The 19,945-nt window shown below is 40.0% G+C and overlaps 2 long non-coding RNA genes across 2 annotated transcripts in view; one reads left to right on the top strand and one right to left on the bottom strand.

The window, feature by feature from the left end:
• Positions 1-15,380, bottom strand: part of LOC117886641 — a 79,053-nt gene extending 63,673 nt beyond the window's left edge. The window contains exon 1 of the long non-coding RNA XR_004648010.1: positions 15,269-15,380. This is a non-coding gene — a long non-coding RNA (uncharacterized LOC117886641). The remainder of the gene's footprint in view (positions 1-15,268) is intronic.
• A 223-nt stretch (positions 15,381-15,603) lies between these two features.
• LOC117886867 lies at positions 15,604-19,736 on the top strand. The gene is made up of 4 exons (XR_004648073.1): positions 15,604-15,661; positions 17,225-17,308; positions 18,082-18,176; positions 18,876-19,736. It is a non-coding gene; the product is annotated as an uncharacterized LOC117886867 (long non-coding RNA).
• Positions 19,737-19,945: the final 209 nt, after the last annotated feature.

The raw sequence follows: 19,945 nt of genomic DNA, 5'->3' as shown, positions 1-19,945 counted from the left end.
TTGAACCATTTGTGTGCCACTCACTTCATGTATTTCTCTGCAACTATGAGGGCTACATTTATTTATTTTTTAAAGGAACTATTGAGATTTCCCACCCACCCCCCATACACCTCAGTTTTTTGATTCCAGCTATTGGGGCTTCAAGACAGACATCAAATATCAGTGACTTATTGCAAGTCTCCTGGAGTTGGGATAATACTGCTTGTCACTAGTTCCATGCTGGTCCTACATCCAAAAGTACTAGAAACCTGTTTTCATATCCAAAGTTATGGTTTTGTAATGGTACATACTGGGAAATGAGAAATACTCATCAGACTGGGAAGTGCGCTGGGACTCTCCCCATAAATAATGGAATCACAGCATTAGTGTGGCTATATTACCCACAATGAGACAATGACTACCGTATTAGGTTGCATCTATTGATGTCCACTCCAATATATGAAATGTTGGGTGCCATTGCTTGTTTAGGGTTGCAAGTCTCATCTTTTTTTTCCTTTTACAGAATCTTGGCATTAAAGAATAGATTTGGATAAAAATTGATAGCTGACTAATGAGTAACTGCTGGATAACTGGTGTTTGTGAATAATAGATTATCTGGATGTTTCCTGAGCATTCATTCTGCTCCAACTTCTTTCCTTGGCACAAAGCTCAGGTAACCAGCCAGGACACACAGTGGCAGTAGATATTGTCCCATCTGTATTATTAAGGCTGTAGCATCCTTTGTACCACCTACATTGGTTGCCCCTATGGGAAGGAACATTTGGTGGATCCACCGCCCTGCCTGTTTTTCCCAGCCTACTTGTAAATCATGCATCTGTGCAGCTTGGCCACAAGTGCACATCAACTGTGCATCTCTGTGGGGTTCTCCAGTACAAGAGAACCTTAGGTATTGGTTCTACTCTTGGCAAAGCTCTGTGACCACAGAAGGGAAGGCAACAGGTTCAGCCCATTTTTCCTCCAGTTTCACTATGAAGATGCTTTTATCATGAATGTGGGTCCTTAATGTTATCCTCTGAGTGTCTGGCCCAAAGCCCATTGAAGTCAATGGGAGTCTTTCCAGTTGACTTGGAATGGGTTTTGGATTAAGCTCATATTTCCTGATGTTCAATTATCTCATTATTTAGGTAGGACCAATATATCTTTTTTCAGAAGTTATTGTGCTTAATATTCCACAAGACCATGTAAGGAGATTTCAAGTTCTTGTGGACTTCTAATGATGTTAAAGTAGACTATATGCCATTACAATTAATAGCCTTTAGAGACTCAGTTCAGTTAATTTCAGGACAATGGGCATGGTTTCCTTAAGTGACTAATTGAGCTGACATTTGTAAACCATTATGGACTCTAAATGATTATATGTGACAATCACCACTTCTCCGCACACTGTTTTTTCATCTGACTAGAACTAGGTTGATTCAAAAAGTACATTTTTGAGCGATAATTAATTCAACTCATAAAGTGTGCCTAAAGTAAAAAGCACCTTTAGGGAAATGAACACATAATAGTGTGGAGCTTTTAAGTAAGCTGTCCGCAGGGCTATACCAATTTAAACAAATTAAAATAATTGTCAGTAGGCTAGCTATGGAAATATCCCCTTTGTAGGACTGTTGTGTTAGGCCCTGGGGGTCTGGATGGCACAGTAAGATTTTAAAGTGATCCCACTCATGACTGCTAGATAGAACCTGCACTTAAATTATCTCTCCAGCCATATAGCAATATCCTCAGGTGTTAAAGTGCCTTCCCTCAATATTTTACATGATGGTTTTAAAAACCATTTAAGATAGTACTATATAATTTATACTAAAAGTTTTTATATACCTGCCAACCAAATGCTCATGTTGCCATTTCTAACTGTGGTGGCTTCTCTCAGCTGTTCTCCCTGCCTCCCCCATTTAATCAGCCTAAATGCTTATGTTCCTTTTTATAATGTAAAGTGTCAAACAAACAGACTGTTCATACAATCCAGAGAACTCAGGCCCAGATCCCACGCTGGATATGAGCCACGCTGGGTGCAGCTTAAATCTTCTCAGGGGGATAAAGGTGGCACCAAGTTTAACTTTTACCCACCCTAGACTGGGGATAACTTATTTTAACAGCTGCTTCATCTTGCACCAGCAACACACACACCTTAAGGACTGTTCCATAAGCCAGTGATTACCAGGGCATTGAAACACTTAGGCTACACTCCCTCTCCTTTATACTACCTCCCATGGGGTTGAGTGCATGGGTCAGAGTAACTGCAGGTCTATACCAGGGCATTGCTCCACACAGAGAGAATGTTCAGGGGATCAGATCCATTGACTTTCTGTAAAGCATCCTGAGTGGGGAAGTCAGGATCTGACCCAATACCTTGGACTGGGTCCTTACATGTAAGCTGAAATGCAGAATGCCTACTCCCAAGATGTAAGAGACGCCAATTACTATTGTACCGGTTACCTCAAATAGAATTTCATATGGTAGTTAGTTTATAGAAATGAAAAACACAACAGCAATTAAGATTCATTATGAAAACTTTCACATACAGCAGAGAGACAAAGAGAGGCCTGATTTTTTGAGAGAGTTTATGCATTCAACTGTGCACCTAATTATCAGGATTGGATGCAGAAGGCAGGTGTTTGGGTGTACAAAATGCCCAGTAGAAGGACATTTTCACATACAAATGCATGATTGTCAATTTAGGCATGAAATTGCACACATTTGGATGTGCAACTACTCAAACAGTTTTGAAAACTCAGGCACTAAGATGCATGTATGAAAAAAAATGCACTGGCAACAGATTTGCTACATTCCAGGTGAAAACAATTTTTCTGCAAAGTTTACTCCATATCCTTGCAACATATAGCAGCCGTGAGCTACCCAGGCTTAATTTGAATCAGCAGGTTCATGGGGTAACTAATGACTTTGGGAGAATGCAAGTCTTTTGCCACCTGTTATCAGCAACAGCTTCTAAAAATGAAATCCTCTTGGGGAAAATTTTACAATCTTAGCCTAATATATCACATTGTACCAGGTTACGTGAGGAGAGGTAACCTAGCTTTGGCTGTGCACTGCTTATAACTGTCAGAAATCATCATTAGTCAGTTTTCCCCCCCTAATTATATAAAGCTATTGAAATACCAAAGAAAGAGTGCAAGATATTTTTATTCTGCCTGAGGAGAGAAATGGCAGCATTTATTCAAAACCAGAGTAGCTCATTTAAAAAAAAAAAAAAAAAAAAAGGTGTGTGTGGGGGGAAAAAAAACCTCTGATATTGTCACTAAGCAGAAACATTCAACTCCTTTAGGTTTCTGAGGGAAAAATATGCGAGATTAAATCCATAACACAAGTATGGCTGCTGATACATACATAAGGCTGTAGCATTTAGACCTGGTATGAAGGTTTTCACCAAAACCCTTTTGAATAGAAACACCATGGTTTGGTTCCAAAAAACGCTACAAAAAATAAATTCCACCCTTCAGGTTTTAACTGAAATACTGTTAATGTTTGAATTTTCCTGGGGTTTCTCCCCTTTTAATTTTTCCATTTTCTCTGGAGACAAAGGGGAAAACCTAAAAATAAGTTGATAAAAATGAAAGAACAAAATATTTTGTTTCTTACACACTTTTTTCTGCAGAAGATATTTGCCATTTTTCTAGTCCTAGAAGCATGGACAGCCCTCCATGTTGCCCAAAAATGCTGAGTATTGTGAACAAGTTGGGATAGAATCTAGATCTCAACCGTTACGCCACCCTTTTAGAGATTTGAGTGAAGCAGTCTTTGTGCTCCTCAAGTACAAAGTGTAGGATTATGTCCTTCTGAGCTAGGCAAGGACAAGCTTGTGGGGTTGGTTCCTTGCACACATTCTTATGAAGGTGTGTGTCATCTAAATCATATCCCAGATTATTTTCATTTGCTTTGTGTTACTTTTATTGCACGTGAAGGTGGTGGCACACCCCCAGCCTGGCAGGAGTTTGCTGACCTGGACAGTTTTAAAATGAGTTAGTGATTCTGTTTGTTCTTTCCCTGACAAAACCTTTTGGAAATTAAGAAGTTTGTTGATATATTGGGGGGGGGGGAAACCCATAATTCCCTCTAACATTTGTTGCATGTTAACTTGATGTTTTACAAGCACATGCTTACGTGAAAAGCAGAGGCAAAAGCTTAGAAGAGTTCAAATCCCAGTAGTTTTGATGTAATTTGTTAGTATTTCTATGGCAGGAAAACAGGCGTCAGTTGCAGGTGGATGCACAAGGTGATGAAAAGCCCCACATCTGCCTCACATGGACACTTAAAATCCTTGAGCAGAAGGTCTCTCTTTGTCTATTGTGCAGTGCACAGTACACATGCTGACTCCCTGCTGCTCGTGCTCCAGCCTAGAGGTGAATACATTTCAGTAGGGAAATCATTTCTGAATGTGTGGTAAATAGTGTCCCAATCCCTCTCCCTTTTGCAGTCATCTCCCAGTTGGTAAAGTGCTTTCTAATGAAGAGAAAACCAAAATAATTAGCATCTTTTGTGCATAGCACTCTGTATGCCCCAGCCCCAGAAGTATTGAAATCCACATTTAACAGCTGGGGAAAACTAAAAATCAGATTAAGTGGGATTTGCCTCTGGACAAGATTAAGACTCAAGGGGTGAAAGCCTGACTCCACTGAAGTTAAGGTAAATTTTGCTTTTGACTTCAATGGGGTCAGGATTGCATCCAAGATTTCTTGACAGAGGTATATGCTCATTCCTCTAGCGCAGGTTGCCTCTTTGCCCGTGGACAGAAGTTTATGCAAAAACTTGTTTATTCAATATTTTATATTTAAGGCCTTCATTAGGGATTTACAGCTCTACATGCTATAGCTAAATTAGAAAGCCTCTGGTTTAGAGAAACTGACTATCCCAGTCTACTCCATAACATAGCCCTCCAACCTGAATAAGGCCAAAACTAACCCTCTAACTTATTTACAAAGTAGTTTTCCAACAAACTCCAGCTCAACTCTCCTCCCACAGATTCGATGCTCCTAGGGTTCTTCCTCAAGGATTGTTTACATATCCCAAAAACCTCTTCAAAGGGCCTCTGCAACCTCCCTTGTATCTGAGGGATGGGGCTGGGTGGGGGGGGGGAATTAACCAACCTGCAAGTCCTTGGACTCACTTTGATTCTGGTGAGAAGTGCCAGGACCTGTGTGTTCACAAAGGCTCACCTGTTCTTTTCTTTTCCTTTCCTTTAGATGAACAGCAAGAAATAGAGCTGCTTACCAAAGATAACCTGCTTTGGGGACCAGGATGATTCTGGCTGGCACAAGGATTGTGAAGCAGAAGCGTGGTTTAAAGTCCTTTGCCCCAACCCTCCCTCCAAGTTTGTGCCAACAGATATAAAGAATCCAGTCTTACGTAATGCAAATCACTGAAGATCTGGTTTGTCACCAAACATTGATTGGTAGCTTGTCCCCCTGATTTTGTGTCAAGAGAAGGCAGGTACGAAGACCTCCTTTGCCTTGCCATCCCTGTGAACAGGAGTAATTTCATCCACACCCAATCATTATTAATAGACTTCTCAGCACTGTACAGCTTTAATGATGCATCATGAATTCAGTTTGAACAGAAAAATGTTTCCTAACATATAGACACTTTTCTACATTTGACCCCTATTGTGACCCTCAAATGTATTAAAGATGGCTTATGAAAGCAGTTTCTTATGGCGCATACACAAGTCTGAGTAAATGTCTATGTATACCGAGTATTTCAGGAGATGAAAATGGATGAACAAAATACACTCTATGGAAGAAGAAATAGAAAAAGGATTAGTAGCAACCTTTTAGCTATGAAGCTTCAGGATGCAGGAAAATTAAGGTTAGAGCAAAAATCCTGCAGAGTTAATATGTATGGAAAGATTAAAGAGGGGAGAGAATGGGAGTGAAAGAAAGGAGGGGAGCAGCTCCAAAAGGTCAAGATGCACACAGAAGAGATGAACACGGTATCAGAGAGTAGGAGCCTTATGAGTAGAATCAAAGTTTAAGGCACCAAGGCTTGAAATAAACACAAGGAGTTTTGTATAATGGTTATTGGATTAAACTTGAGCAGTGATCTTCCTCTTGTGCATGGGAACGGGAAATGAATTTAAAACATTTTTACAGGAGAATGCTGAACTGAAGGTTTCCTTTTTCTCATTACTTAAGTGCCTATTGCTTTTGATCCTTTCCTTTATTTCTACTAGCTTTATTTGATGAAACAGTAGAATGAAAAGATCACTAAGAGGGTTTCCAGTGCTATTTTTTTTCAAACCTATTTATAGTTTACGTAACCAGAGAATAAATGCTCTTGCTTTTTGACTATTTGGATCCATATTTAATTACGGAGGGACATCAGTGTACTCAAGGAGGAGATTGACTACAGTGTGGAATAGTTATTGAAGAAAAATTATTGTAGATACTACCAGATATACAGTATAGAGCAATCCAGCACTCTGAGGGGAAGAAATTAAATGACAGTCTTCCATATCTAACTTTTATCTGATAGAACCAGTTTAATATTTGGGAGCTATGTAGATTGTATCAAGGCTGGGCCAGCTTTCATATAGGGTTAGGTTCTTTGAGGAAACAGTTTCTTACTTCTTGATTTTAGTGGTTCTCATTTTCATTACAAAGCTCTTTTTTATATAGACAGTCACAATGCTCTTCCACCAACTGAGAAAAAACAGGAAGATGGCATTTTCCCAAGGTCATTTTCACTATTAATCCATAGATTAGAAAGAAAGTTATCTTAGAAGCAAAGTTACAGTACTTTCTTGAAGCCCTGTGGACCAATCCAACTCCCATGGAATTTGGCAGATAAAATTCCTTCTGAAGTCCAGAGGTGTCTATAAGGCTACAAATTCTGCCTCATCTGTGCCTGAGCTCCACCCATCCAGGAAGGTTGAAACACAAGGTTCTTCACCAAAGACAATATTATAAAATGATAAATGCAAGAAACTGATGCCTAAGTGTCCAGATATCAAAGTAAATGGGAAGATAAAAAACAAATAGATCAGGATTATATTATGTATCCTATTTCATAGAACTAGAAGGGACTCTGAAGGGTCATTGAGTCTGGCCCCCTGCCTTCACTAGCAGGACAAAGTACTTGATTTTGCCCCAGATCCCTAAGTGGACCCCTCAAGGATTGAGCTCACAACCCTGGGTTTAACAGGCCAATGCTCAAACCACTGAGCTCTCCCTCCCCCCTTTGTCATCTTAGAAGATTATATGAATGCTGCAAACACGAGTTCTAGTAATCATTTCTATCGCTGTGTTTACCTTCAGCAGCACGTTTGCAGCAAAAACAAATGCTTTATTCAAGTACTTAAGTTTTTTGAGAATGTTCTGATTTATATGTATCTAACGACACTCTAGCACAAAGATGATCCCCTTTAGGTTGGTGTAAAATGACAGTTCAAACTACTATTGGCCATATTCCTCTCAGGCATTTTGACCATTTTATATCTGTGATTTTTGCAAAAGGACAGACATCAGCTGTGGATATACTGTTACAGTCATGGCTCAGACATGTCAGTTACGTAATGTGGGGTAAGATGGCAATATATAAATCTAGTGCACTCTAGACAGGGTAGTCACTACATACAGACTCAACAGCTACAACAATGTGTGTGAAGACTGTAGGTCAGTAGCCCTTTTAATCTGCAGCCATGGATGCAAGTAGTTAGAAGAGCTTCCATCCTCCCTTGTTTAAAGCCTTTGATGGGATTGTTTAAACAACACAAACTTAAGTGTATTTTGTCAATAATGAAGACTGAAAATGTCCATGGTGTCCCCAAAAGGCCTTATTAGTCATTTCAGATCATGAGGACTTTTCATGTAGTTTTGGAAATACAGAAATGCTCACTATCATGTACAGAAACATGCAGCATCTCAGTGTCTGCCAACCAAGGTCCAGTAGATCAGAATATTATCCCAACCTTGTGTATGTGTAGTAATGAGATCAACAGAGAAGATTACTACATGACAGTCTGTCACATTAATACAGCAGACCATAACTCCTTAGAAACCACGGCTGTCTAGAAGGTCAGAAATTGGAAGTCATCTTTAAAATTGGAAGTCAAATCCTACTGAGGAAAATAGAAAGGAACAAGCTTTGGCAAGTAAAGTGCAAAAACATAATTGGGCAGACAAAAAAAAGCAACTAGCAAAAGACAAAAAAAAATAGTATTCGTTTTTGTACATACACAAGAAGCAGGAAGTTTGTCAAACAATCAATGGTGCCACTGGATGATCAAGGTGCTAAAAGCACACTCCAGATAAAGCCATTGCAGAGAACCTAAGTGAATTCTTTGCATCAATCTTTACTACAGAGAATGTGAGGGATATTTCCATACCTAATCCATTCTTTTTAGGTGACAAATCCGAGTAACTGTCCCAGATTGGAGAAGAAGAAGTGGTTTTAGAACAGTAATAAGTCATCAGGACCAGATGGTATTCACCCAAGAATTCTGAAGGAACTCAGATATGATATTACATACCACAGTCAGTAATTCTGTGATCTATCACTTAAATCAGCCTCTGTACCAAATGACTGGAGGATAGCTAACATAATGCTGATTTAAAAAAGAAAAGTTCAAGAGGTGATCCTGGCAATTACAGGCCATTAAGCCTAAATTCAATACCAGAAAAAAAAGTGGTCGAAGCTATGATAATTCTGTTCTTTACTAGACACATAAATGAACACAATGTGTCGGGGAAGAGTCAACATGGCTTTTGTAAAGTGAAATTATGCATCACCAATGTTATAATTCTCTGATGGTGTCAACAAGTATGTGCAAAAGGGTGATCCAGCTGATAAAGTAGTGTACTTGGACTTTTAAAAGGACTTTGACAAGACCCCACACCAAAGCATCTTAAACACAGTAAAGCAGTCATGGGATAAGAGGGAAGGTCCTATCATGGATCAGTAAGTTGTTAAAAGAAAGGAAATGAACGGTAGGAATAAATTATCAGTTTTTCACACAATGAAAAGTAGTAAATAGTGAGGTCTCCCAAGGATCTGTACTGGGACCTGTACTGTTCAGCATATTCATAAATGACCTGGAAAAGGGGGTAAACAGTGAAGTGACAAAGTTTGCAGATGATAGTTACTCAAGATAGTTAAGTCCAAAGCTGACTGAGAAGAGTTACAAAGGAATCTCACAAAACAGAGTGATTGGCCAATAAAAAGCGCATATGACATTCAGTGTTGACAAGTGCAAAGTAATGCACATTTGGGGAAAAAATAATAATAATCCCAACTATACATATAAAATGGTGTGGTCTAAATGAGCTGTTACCACTGTGACACTCCGTACCCCAAAGCAGCACCCTAGCACTTCCCTGCATCCAACTCTGCCCCCAGGCCTCAGGCCCTGCCCCCATGCCTCTGACCCCGGCCTCACACATGGCGTCCCGGCTGCCGGCCGCTGCCCGGGGCTCTGCTCCTGGCCTCACACCCACCCCCAGCTGTGGCCATAGCCTCAGCCCCATTACTCCTGTTCAGGTTCCCCCGCCCCGGGAGACATTGCCCTGCTCCCAGCCACAGCTCTGGTGGAAGGCACGGACAAGGTAAGGGGGCTGGCTTTCAGCACCCCCACTACTAAAAATGTTCCAGTGCCCCTGATTGCCTCTGCAGCATCTGACACTAGCCACTGCTGGAAGACAGGCTACTTGGCTAGATGGACTATTAGTATGACCCAGTATGGCCATTCTTATGTTCTATAAATCTGATGCAAGATCAGTTCCCCCTAGTTTTACATTCAGCATATCAGAGTACTCAAATTGTGACAACTGTTGGGGGTGATATGAGAGGTATGAATATTAATATATCTTGGATAAACTTAACTGAATTTTGTGCACTTGGGGAAAAGTGTTTTTGCCTTACAAAGCTGATGTCAGTTTACAAAGATTGCATATAGTAGTGAAAACTATAAACTTCTCCTGGAAATAGAGATACACAACTGCTTGCAAAAGCTGTTAAACTCTGACAAAATAAGCACAAAAGAAAACGATGTAGCGGAAGGTGACAGACTTAGGTTCAAATATAAATGCAGATTTCTTTCATGGCCTGAATCTGGAATCTAATGGACACGTTTATATCATAAAACCACCACTACATAATTAGATACAACTGATCACAGATCTTAAGGTCAAAAAGAAGTTTGGCCTTTTGCAGATTAGGACTAAGATACAGTGAGAGAACTAATAGTGTATGTAAGGAAACCTTCATAACATAAGAGTGGGCAAATGTTATCAGTCTGCCTTTTACAGTCACTATGGAGTTGTGCTCTTTATTTGCAACACATTTAAAAATGCACAGAGCTCATAAAAAAGCAAGTATGATTACAACCATGCATAACAAATTTGAGTTACCTTAAAGAGGAGGGGTCGTTTTATGCTTGACATTGCAAAATAAAGTGATAACCTTCAACTTTGAAGGTTGTTGTCACTGCTAAAGACTTGGTGCTTGTATAGTCAAATTCTCTGAACTTAATACGTGACATTGCTGTTACCTTTCATTCTCTCGGTGGATTGTAAAGTACATTCTTAAGTTCCTCAGAGCTTTGAGACACAAACTAACATTTCCCCTTCCACATTCAGGCCCTGACATCAATGAAGCCTATTATGTGTTGTTTATTTTGAAAATGAAAACTTACATTTAGAGGAGGTTTTGAAATGCCATCTTTCTGAGCACACGTATGCATTTAAAAATCAATAAAAATCCAACACCTTTCTTTTTTGCAATTCAATAGCAATAATATTAGAATTGCCTTTAAATGTCAAGGATGTTGGAAGAATTAAAGATAAAATTACGACAGCACTTCCCCTGTGAAATCGTTATTCTTTTAGTAATCTTGTAAACAAAAGCACTTATAAAATTCTGCTCATCTGTTATAAAAAGTACTTTATGACAAAGATATCTCTGTGATAAGAATTAATTGAGGGAAGCCATCTGGTTTGAAAACGGACTTTTCTAAAGAACAAGTATATAGCAAATCTAAAGTATAAAAAGGCTTTGCACATTAGAGACATTACAATTTGAATTAAACATTATCCTAGTTTAATGTTGCTCTACATGTGTGGATGCATCTATATTGTATTACTGGTGCTCGTGCAAGTTTGATAGTAGGGGTGGTCTTTCTTAACTCAGGGCTGTATACCTAGCACTGAAGAACATAAATGTATCTGTGTTTGTATTTGCCGCTATATCTACAGCACATACAAAATCCATATTATAGTACTTTATACAACTATTAAAAGCAATGGAATGAATACCTTTGGCACTACATTTTCATAAGAAAAGCCACCTTGATTTCTTATTTTATACCCACAAAGGGCATAATTTAACTGACTTAATCAATGGCAGACAAATTGCATTTTAAGGATTAACTTTTCAAAAATAGCCTTGAGCTTTGCACCTACAAGTTGTAACTAAAATAAATTGTTGACATAAATGATGTTAGACAATTGTAATTGAATTTATGCAAGTATCTGTTCACAAACAGCCTGGCCATTAAACAGATGTATGATTTTTAAGTTGACTATGTCCATTTAACTTTCCAAGATCTTAACATATAACTAGACAGGTTTCACTATGATAGTGTAAAATATTTCCCAGCTAAGTCCCCAAACCTGCTGCAACCTATTCCATGCAAGCCATCCCTGAGACTGCATAGATGCCTTTGGTGGGGCTTTGCCTGGGGGTAAGGGTCTGCCCAGGTAGAAGTAATTGAACAATTGGAGTGAAAAAAAAATGGAGACGTGAAGGAAACATTGGCATGATTTGGCATCAGGCCCAGAGAAGATAGCCTTCTTCTATGATGCATCATTGGTAGGTGGTCATGTACAAGCTATTAAATCATATGGCCAGTAGTTAAAATTGAGTACATCATTCTCTTGATAAAAAGGGAAGAAAACATTAGGTTGTAACAAACATCATTTTGAAAAATAATGTCAGTAGTATCATCCTCATCGCACTGACTCATCGCATGCAGAAGTCAAGGGTAGGTTTTATTTTTCTTTCTTCATTGGTCCAAATAGCTAATTTGTTTTTCCTTTTTTTTGGCGGGGGGAAGGGAGGAAGAGTAGTCTCACTATTAGGTTGTTACGTCTACCCCTCCACCAACTCCTGTCTCTTTTCATTGTCCTGCTGGCATCTACCCAATTGTTTTCCCAGTAAGGGGGTGAATGGGGAGGGTCACAGGGGCATGGCCCTCCCACTTTTCACCACAGGCCCTGCCTCATCTCCCCCCACCCCCAGATGTCCTGCCCCCTCTGGCCAAGCTGGCAGCTATAGCCTGTCTGGCTGGGAAGCCCGAGCAGCTGTGGGGTGCTGTGCTGTGGATCCTCCACCTGCCCAGGTTGGGGGGCTGAGAGCAGCTCCCAGCCTGTGTCCCCAACTCATGCCCCCCTCCCCCCCTGCACTAAGGACCGGTGCAGGGTCTGTGGCTCCACACAGCTGCACGTGTGGCTCTTACCATGGCTGGGCTGTGGCCCCCAGCTGGAGCCGGATCAGGGTAAGAGGCACTTGGGCAGCTGGGTGGAGCATCAGACACTCCCGCCCTGGGTGGGGATCCCTCAGGGCAGGGACACGGGCCAGGACCTGCTCTCAGCTCCCCCATCCTGGGCAGGTGGAGGGTCCATCCGCAGCTCCCAGCCCACTCCAGCTTTCAGCTTGGCAGGGACCTTGGGGAGATGAAGAAGGGCAGGGATGGGGCCCTGCCCCCTCCACCTTTGGGAAGGCTTCGCTGCCCCTGTTCCCAGTACAGAGCTGAAACTCACCCCCTCGGTTTGTGATTATTACTTTTTTGACTGACATACTCAATCCAGCTTATGGGCATTTTTCTTAGAGGGCATGGAATGATCAGACCACATTTGAAACTCATGCCAATTAAAAAAAGTATTCTACTTAATTACAGTCTATTGATCAATTAAGTTACTACTGATAACACTTTGCATTTCTACAGCACCTGCCTCTGGATGATCCCAAGGTGCTTTGCAAACACTAAAGCAGTGGTTTTCAGACTGTGGAGCACATCATTCATGCCTGCAGAGAGCTGAATGATTGCATGAACACGTGGAAAAAAAAAAATCAACCTAGAAATCACTCTGTGATTTCTCTATTTTCAGAGGTAACTAAATTCAGCAGGATTAACTTTTTAGAGACTTACCACATGACAATTGCTTGCATCTGTCGGACCACACTTAGGCCAGGGCTCCCCATTTCATTTGCACATTTGTATCAAGTGTTAGTCTCTCTGGGTTACATCAGACTATGACTACCAAAATTGTCATTCAGCTCTAGTGAGTCCGATTCTGTTTCTAAAGTAGAACTCCCACTGAAAGCAATGGGCAGTCCAGGTATGGAGTGGTTGCTATTTGGGCCATAAGTGTGTTGCTCATAAGGAGAGGAGAGGGAGATAAATAGCAAAACCCCTAATCTTACAAGGCAAATCTGTGCCATAATATTGTCCCAGCTATAAAGCTGCTCGAGCAGAGACAGATTGTGACTTGTCTTAATGAAGACTTGGAAAATATTCTGACTGGTATTTTCCAGGTTCTCCCATTCTATATATATTTATTCTGAAATTATGGAAAGTAACTTTGAAGCAGCACGTGTGTGGAGAGCGACCCAACCAAGTTAAATGGAGAAGTATAATCATTTTGATATATTAGGTTTCAAAACACCATACCTTGGGCAATACCTCACCTAGAGGAGGTTACTGCACATTAATTTTGAGAGTGTTAGGATCTGCCCACCACTATTTCAGCAGCAAATGCCATGGCAATAAAGAATAATCACTGCAGTAGTCATGCTGCTCGAGTTAGAGCTCCATCAGACTTTCTATTATAAATTCCCTCACACACACGCGTGCCCACACACCCTGCGTTTTAGGTACTTGCACCTTGGTACTTTGAATTCATATTGCACCGCAACTTCACATGCAAGTTCAGACCCTAGGAGAAATATTTTAAAATAAATATCATTTGATTTGTTAGGTATGTCAACTGACAAAGAAAACGCAGAACTGCTGAAACAAAGGCCTGGTCTACACATAGTTTTTGGAACTGATTTAATTATTTTGGTTAGAGTGAGATTTTTATATTGGTACAACCTTTAGTGTGGACAGTTATACCAGTGTATAGGAGTGTCACCAAATCTGCATTTTTGCCTCCCGTCTCCCTAAACAAAGAACGTTTTGTGCAAAAAAAATAAAATAAATAAATAAATTGCCATGCTGTAATAGACAATATTGAATGAATAGAAGAAAGTGAATCAGCAACGAATTCGACTAAGAACAGTTCTTTCCCCCAAAAGTAAACAAAACTAACTAGTCAAAACCATGAAGATATACTTGTAAATGAGTGGGATTTGTTTACAAGGAGAGAGACAATGTGTGCGTGGGGAAGGGAAGGAGAGAACTCACTTTGCTCTTCTAGTTTGGGCAATAAAAGTGAACATATTTGGGCTTATCCACACACAATTTTTGGAGTGATTTAACTATATTGGTTTAGAAAGCCCTAGTGTGGATCCTATATAAAAAGGTGTTTATATGGGTAGAGTGTGTTTCCCCTAAATTCGCAGGGATAAGCTAGCCTGTTAAACCACATTTATACCTCAGTTGCCAGTGGATGTCACAACAATCTCTCTCTCAAATGGTTAAGGTACCCAGCCAAACTAAAACAAACATAATTAGGGTTTCTATCTCAGAATTCGTGCAAGAAAGGAAACGAGTTTCAGAAATACTTTGTAATTATAAGGGAAAGCCAAAGTGTCAACAAGTAAAGAGTACAAAAACTGGTAAGTTGCACCAAAATAGGAGAACAATATCATTACTGTATGAACAAGACTAACTTCAATGCAGAACTTGTCAGATCTAATATCATGAACTATAAAAAACCTGATGTAGGGAATCATGACCCTAACTCCTCTGCCACACTATTCTTCTCCTACCCGAAGGAACCTAATTAATTAATTTCCACTGGAAAATGTTCTCCAGTTCTGTAATTAATAACGAGCAGCCACCACACTAATTCTCTGTTGTGGGAAGGGTGTGCAAGGTGATTAGTGAAGGCAAATTATAGCCTATTTTCCTCAGCTGCAATCAACTTTTTAAAATCAAGATAATGTCAAAATCTTTTTCATTTACATGTACCAAAACACAGCAAGCACTACAAAGACAGAATATACTTGCAAAATTCTTTGATAACTAAGCAGCCTAGTCAGTAAAAATAATTGTTTATAAAGGAACAATGTCTGTTAGGGTGCATTATAGACCTACCGGAACTCTAAGAATGAAGTCCTTCCTTTCTATATTAGTTACTGTGCTGGTCTTCTTGTGCTAAGGAAAAGATTAGAGGTGAAATCCTGGCACAATTTAAGTCAATTGGATTTTACCTTGGCACAGTAACAGAACTCCACATCCAGGAAATCCTACAGTTCAGCTGTTTATTTTTCATTGCATACAAGATAAGTTATTTGCTCATTACATTTTTATATTTACAACAGCAAGAATGACTTCTGAGTTGGGCAATTTCTGGCAGTTAATGACCAGCGATGTAGAGAGCCACTAGTTTGTCATTAACTAAATAAATGTCACTCTCTTGTGGGCCGATCCCGCTCCTTATGAAGTGGATGGGAGTTTAGTCACTGACTTCACGGGGAATAGCAGCAGGTATCTGTACAATTATTAAATACTCCCTCTGAGGGGACTACTAGTGTCATTAGCACTAAACCTGTCAGCAAGCAAAATTCCCAGCTGGGAGAATGTGGGTGGTGTAGAAGGGTAGACTCACCTCTGGAGTACTCTTTTATGGGTGGGTGTAACATAACAGGCTCTTTCCTCTAGCATGCCCTGCCAACGTTTGCTCCAGTCCTGAAATGGCCTCTCTTCTCAAAATTCAGCCTTCTTGCCACGTCACTCTTTAGTTCCACCCCCTCTAGGGTAACAAAATCCAACAGAAGAAGAGTCCATTGTCCTTACAAAAGGTCTTCAGTCCTGACCCTGGGTCCCATGGTCTTTATGTTCTTCTCTTGAGGATTATCGGACATACGTGTCCCCTTCTCAGGGGCCTCATGCCACGTTCCCCAGTGGCAGATAGGAGAACAATTCCTCCCACCCGTCAAACTGGGTTCCAGCACAGGGACCCTATAACTAGCAGCTAATGTCTTCTCCTTCAAACTCCTTGCTGCTGAATTCCTTTACTTTTTACTACTTTAGCGTATCAGCAGGCCTTTCCAACAGCCTCTGAAAGTTCACCTTCTCACAGGGCCAGGACTCTTCAATAGAAACCTCTTAAGAAAAATCCCAAAGTAAAAGTACAAATAAAAATCCAATTCTTCCCTCCTCAGGCAGGATATTTTATTCAAATTGGTTCCTCAGTTGAACACCTGCCAGGGCACTCTTTGTCCAGAAGTCCAGTTCCTGCTTTTTTACCAGGACTCCTCATCACCAGAGCTTTCTCTATACCAGTATCTTTTCTGTATCTCTTCTTACCCCCTCCCAGATGTTCCTACTCAAGAGAGAATCACTAAACTAACTCTCCCTAGTCTTTAATCTCTAAAAGTAACTGCAGAATTTCTCTTAGGAGCCCCCTACTTATCTGTACTTCTCTTCTTTATAATCAGCACTAGTTCCTTTCCCAGCTATTCTTCATATCTTAGTAAGCCTGACTCTCTGCCCTCACCTCCAGGTGCAGCCAGGTAGCCTAATTGGCTGCTCAGGCCCATATTAATTCTATCAGAGCCAGGATGGGGTATATGCCCCATCACAGTGGATTCTGTTCCTTTTGCAATGCCAGAGATGTGCAAGATGGGTGTATCTGCCCCAGGGAGTCAGGTGACATAAGATATTTGAGTCAAATTTAGCCGTGGAATAAGCAGACACAATTCTCATTGAATTGAGTGGTAGTTGTACCTATTAACACCAGGTCTGAATTTGATCCATTGATTTTTACCTAAATTTCCCTAGAGCTTTGAGACTTCCTAATGTAAAGAATGAAAATGGCTCCTGAAAACACATAGTAAAATGCATATAAAACCAATTTTGCTACTGCTATTAGGAAGCCAGCTTTTAGCAAAACTGCTAATATAGTAAGGTGGAAAAAGCAAAACCTAAGTTTTAGGAGTATAGTGTTAAAACTAGCTTTCCTTTTTTTTTCACATGGGTAGAAAGAGGGAGCAACTAGATATGACTTTTAAATAAGTCTTTAGCAATAATTCATTTTTTATACTACAGGTTTGTAGAAGAAAACGTGGTCTATTCAGCAACAGAGTGAATTACAATGAGGACACAAATAACAAAACTAATTTTCATTTTGAGGTAAGAAAGTTTAGTTTCTATATAAAGTAGTTGTATTGAGTTCTAGGCATCTGACTCAAATATAGATTAGGAAGCATCATGCTGGAAAAGCACCTGCCTATGTGGTATTTTGCCAAGTTAATCCCCAAGGTTGGAACTGATTTTGTGTACCATTATTGAGTCAAATAAAAGTTGTTTAAATAATTCTACTTTGGGTTGGGTTTGCTCCCCCCCCCCATTATGTTCATAGCGAGGAAAGTCCAAGACTCTCATTTGCTGTTTCACATCCTGCTTACATAGAAAAGAAATATGAGGAAAGTGTTTAATGTATTTCAGCTTTTAATGCAATTTAGCAGCTGAAAATAATAAACGGAAGCCAGCAGTCTGTGTCCAATCAGCTCCTTAGGGACCAACAGCAAGTGCTCTGTGGACTGCAGTTTGGGAATCACTGGTCTAAAACATTTTGATCATAGGTTTTTTTTTTCCTTCTGTAATTGATGTGGTATGCTGTACACAGAATACATGATGCTGTGGTATAGCACACAAAGGCACTCCTGTGGCATGCCCTCATGTCTTATCAATACAGACATCCCAAAATCATGCCAATAAAACCACCATACCACTCCTCACCATCCCCTATTAGAGTACACATACCATAAAGTATAAAGTACATACCTGCAAAATCATACCATTATAAACAAGGTTCTGAATTCTGTTCTGTCTCATAGGTATAAATCTATGGTGACTCTGTTCTAATCAATAATTTTTAATTAAATGTAATTCTGCTGTGTCAGGGGCCCTCCACACCTGCAGATCAAGGGGAAGGATTTGTGTCTACTATCCTGGCATATTCAAGTTCCACTTCTGCAGAGAAGGGAGAATGAGAAAGGTAGAACCTGCCTTGAATTTCATTGAAAACTTTGAATTTCTCTAAAACACATACTCCTTTCCTGCAAGACATGTAGCATTTTAAAGCTCCAGGACTTATTTTCCCCGCCTCCCAGGGCAGAAATCATTGGTAAATGTGCAATTCACATACCAAAAACACAGATAAAGGGTCCTTCATTTAATGATTTCAAGTTATTTCATAAAATGTAAAATTAAAGGACGGCTCCTATATAAGATGAAAGTCCTTGTAAACAGTCTGCCTTGATGGCATTCATGCAAAAGCCTCTTTTCATTGCCTTGTTTGTACACATTCTGAATATAGCAATACATCAACAAATGTTAAATATAAGGACTTCAAAATAAGAACAGCAGCGAGCTGTTTATTAGAGATTCAAACTTTGGCAAATAAACCCCTCCAGGCATCTCTTGGAAAAGCTTTCAGAATTACTTCTGTTTTCCTGCTTGGGATGAAAAGCTGCCTATTGGCTGCCAGTATTTGTATATTTTTATATTTGGACTATCTGTAGTTGATTCTGAAAGCCCAACTGGTTCAGGAGAGAACATATTGGTGTGCCCAGAACAAAGAAAACACATACTTTAAGTACTCACAGCCTTTTGTACCCTAACACAGAAATTTTCCTAAGGAAAGGAAGGGCCTAGACATTTTGTAAAGTTCACTTGTGTGTTTTGCTCCCACCAGGGACAGAAAGAAGTCGAGTTGGTCATGAAGAGAGTAGAGGCCTGGGCCTCTAACCTATAGAGTCCATGGATCCATGCCAAACCCTGTTATCCCAAAGCTTCCGGCTGGATTGTCTTCCCTCATTGATGATCCAAGGTGTCCACAACCAGCAGAGCTTTCTAAGAGACTTACTACCACGTTCAACTCACCCTTCTCTAGCTGCCCAGCAAAAGCCATAGAAAACATCCTATACTTACAGCAACACTGATTTCCAGCATAACCTTCCTGAGCCAAGATCACACACAACTAGAGCAAATACAGTGTGAGCCAAAGGCTTAGTGGAACAGGTGAGCGCCATTGCTCACCCTACGTTCCTCCATCCAGTCCATCTCACCTGCCTCCTCTCTGCAATTTTTACCGGAGCAATGGCTCTTACTGTCCTCAGTCAGACAAAATATCTGGGTAGCAAACAAAAACAACAAATACAAATACAACACAATCGTTGAATTTTCATTGTGATTTCTCCTTTTACTTTAATTAACTCTAGGCTTGCAAGCTTTAGGCTTGCTAGGCAACTCTACTGAAAATTATCCTATGCTGATTGAAGGTCCCAGGCCTGAAACCTTTTCTCACAGGATTAGTTCTGACTTTCACAACTGATCCCATTGACTTCAATATGAGCGTATATGACATGTCAATATGAGTGTATTCTCAAAATTTGGATTTATCATTCTGAAATTTTCCACATTATTGACTGATTGATTAATATTTGAAAAACCTTCTTTCCCCCAAGTGGGAAGCAAAGATAATAAAGGATTATCAGTTAATGAATTATTTTTACTCCAACATTTTTGTCTAGTATTTTAAATATAAGCCCGCGTTAAAAGTTAACAACCAAAGTATTCATCTCTTTTATATGAAGCATTTTGTTGCAAATGCATTTAATTTATCAACACTACCTTATCTAATCTCAGATTATGATGATACATGACCTGGACAGTACATTATGTTATTTCAGATTCTCACAGAGGTTGTTTCATAACAAATTGACAGCTGTTGAATTTCCAGCTTAGCATAAGGACTTATCACTA

Source organism: Trachemys scripta, chromosome 13 (assembly GCF_013100865.1).
Source record: "Trachemys scripta elegans isolate TJP31775 chromosome 13, CAS_Tse_1.0, whole genome shotgun sequence".
Classification (NCBI taxonomy): Eukaryota; Metazoa; Chordata; order Testudines; family Emydidae; genus Trachemys; species Trachemys scripta.
This window is presented reverse-complemented; position numbering and strand designations above follow the sequence as displayed.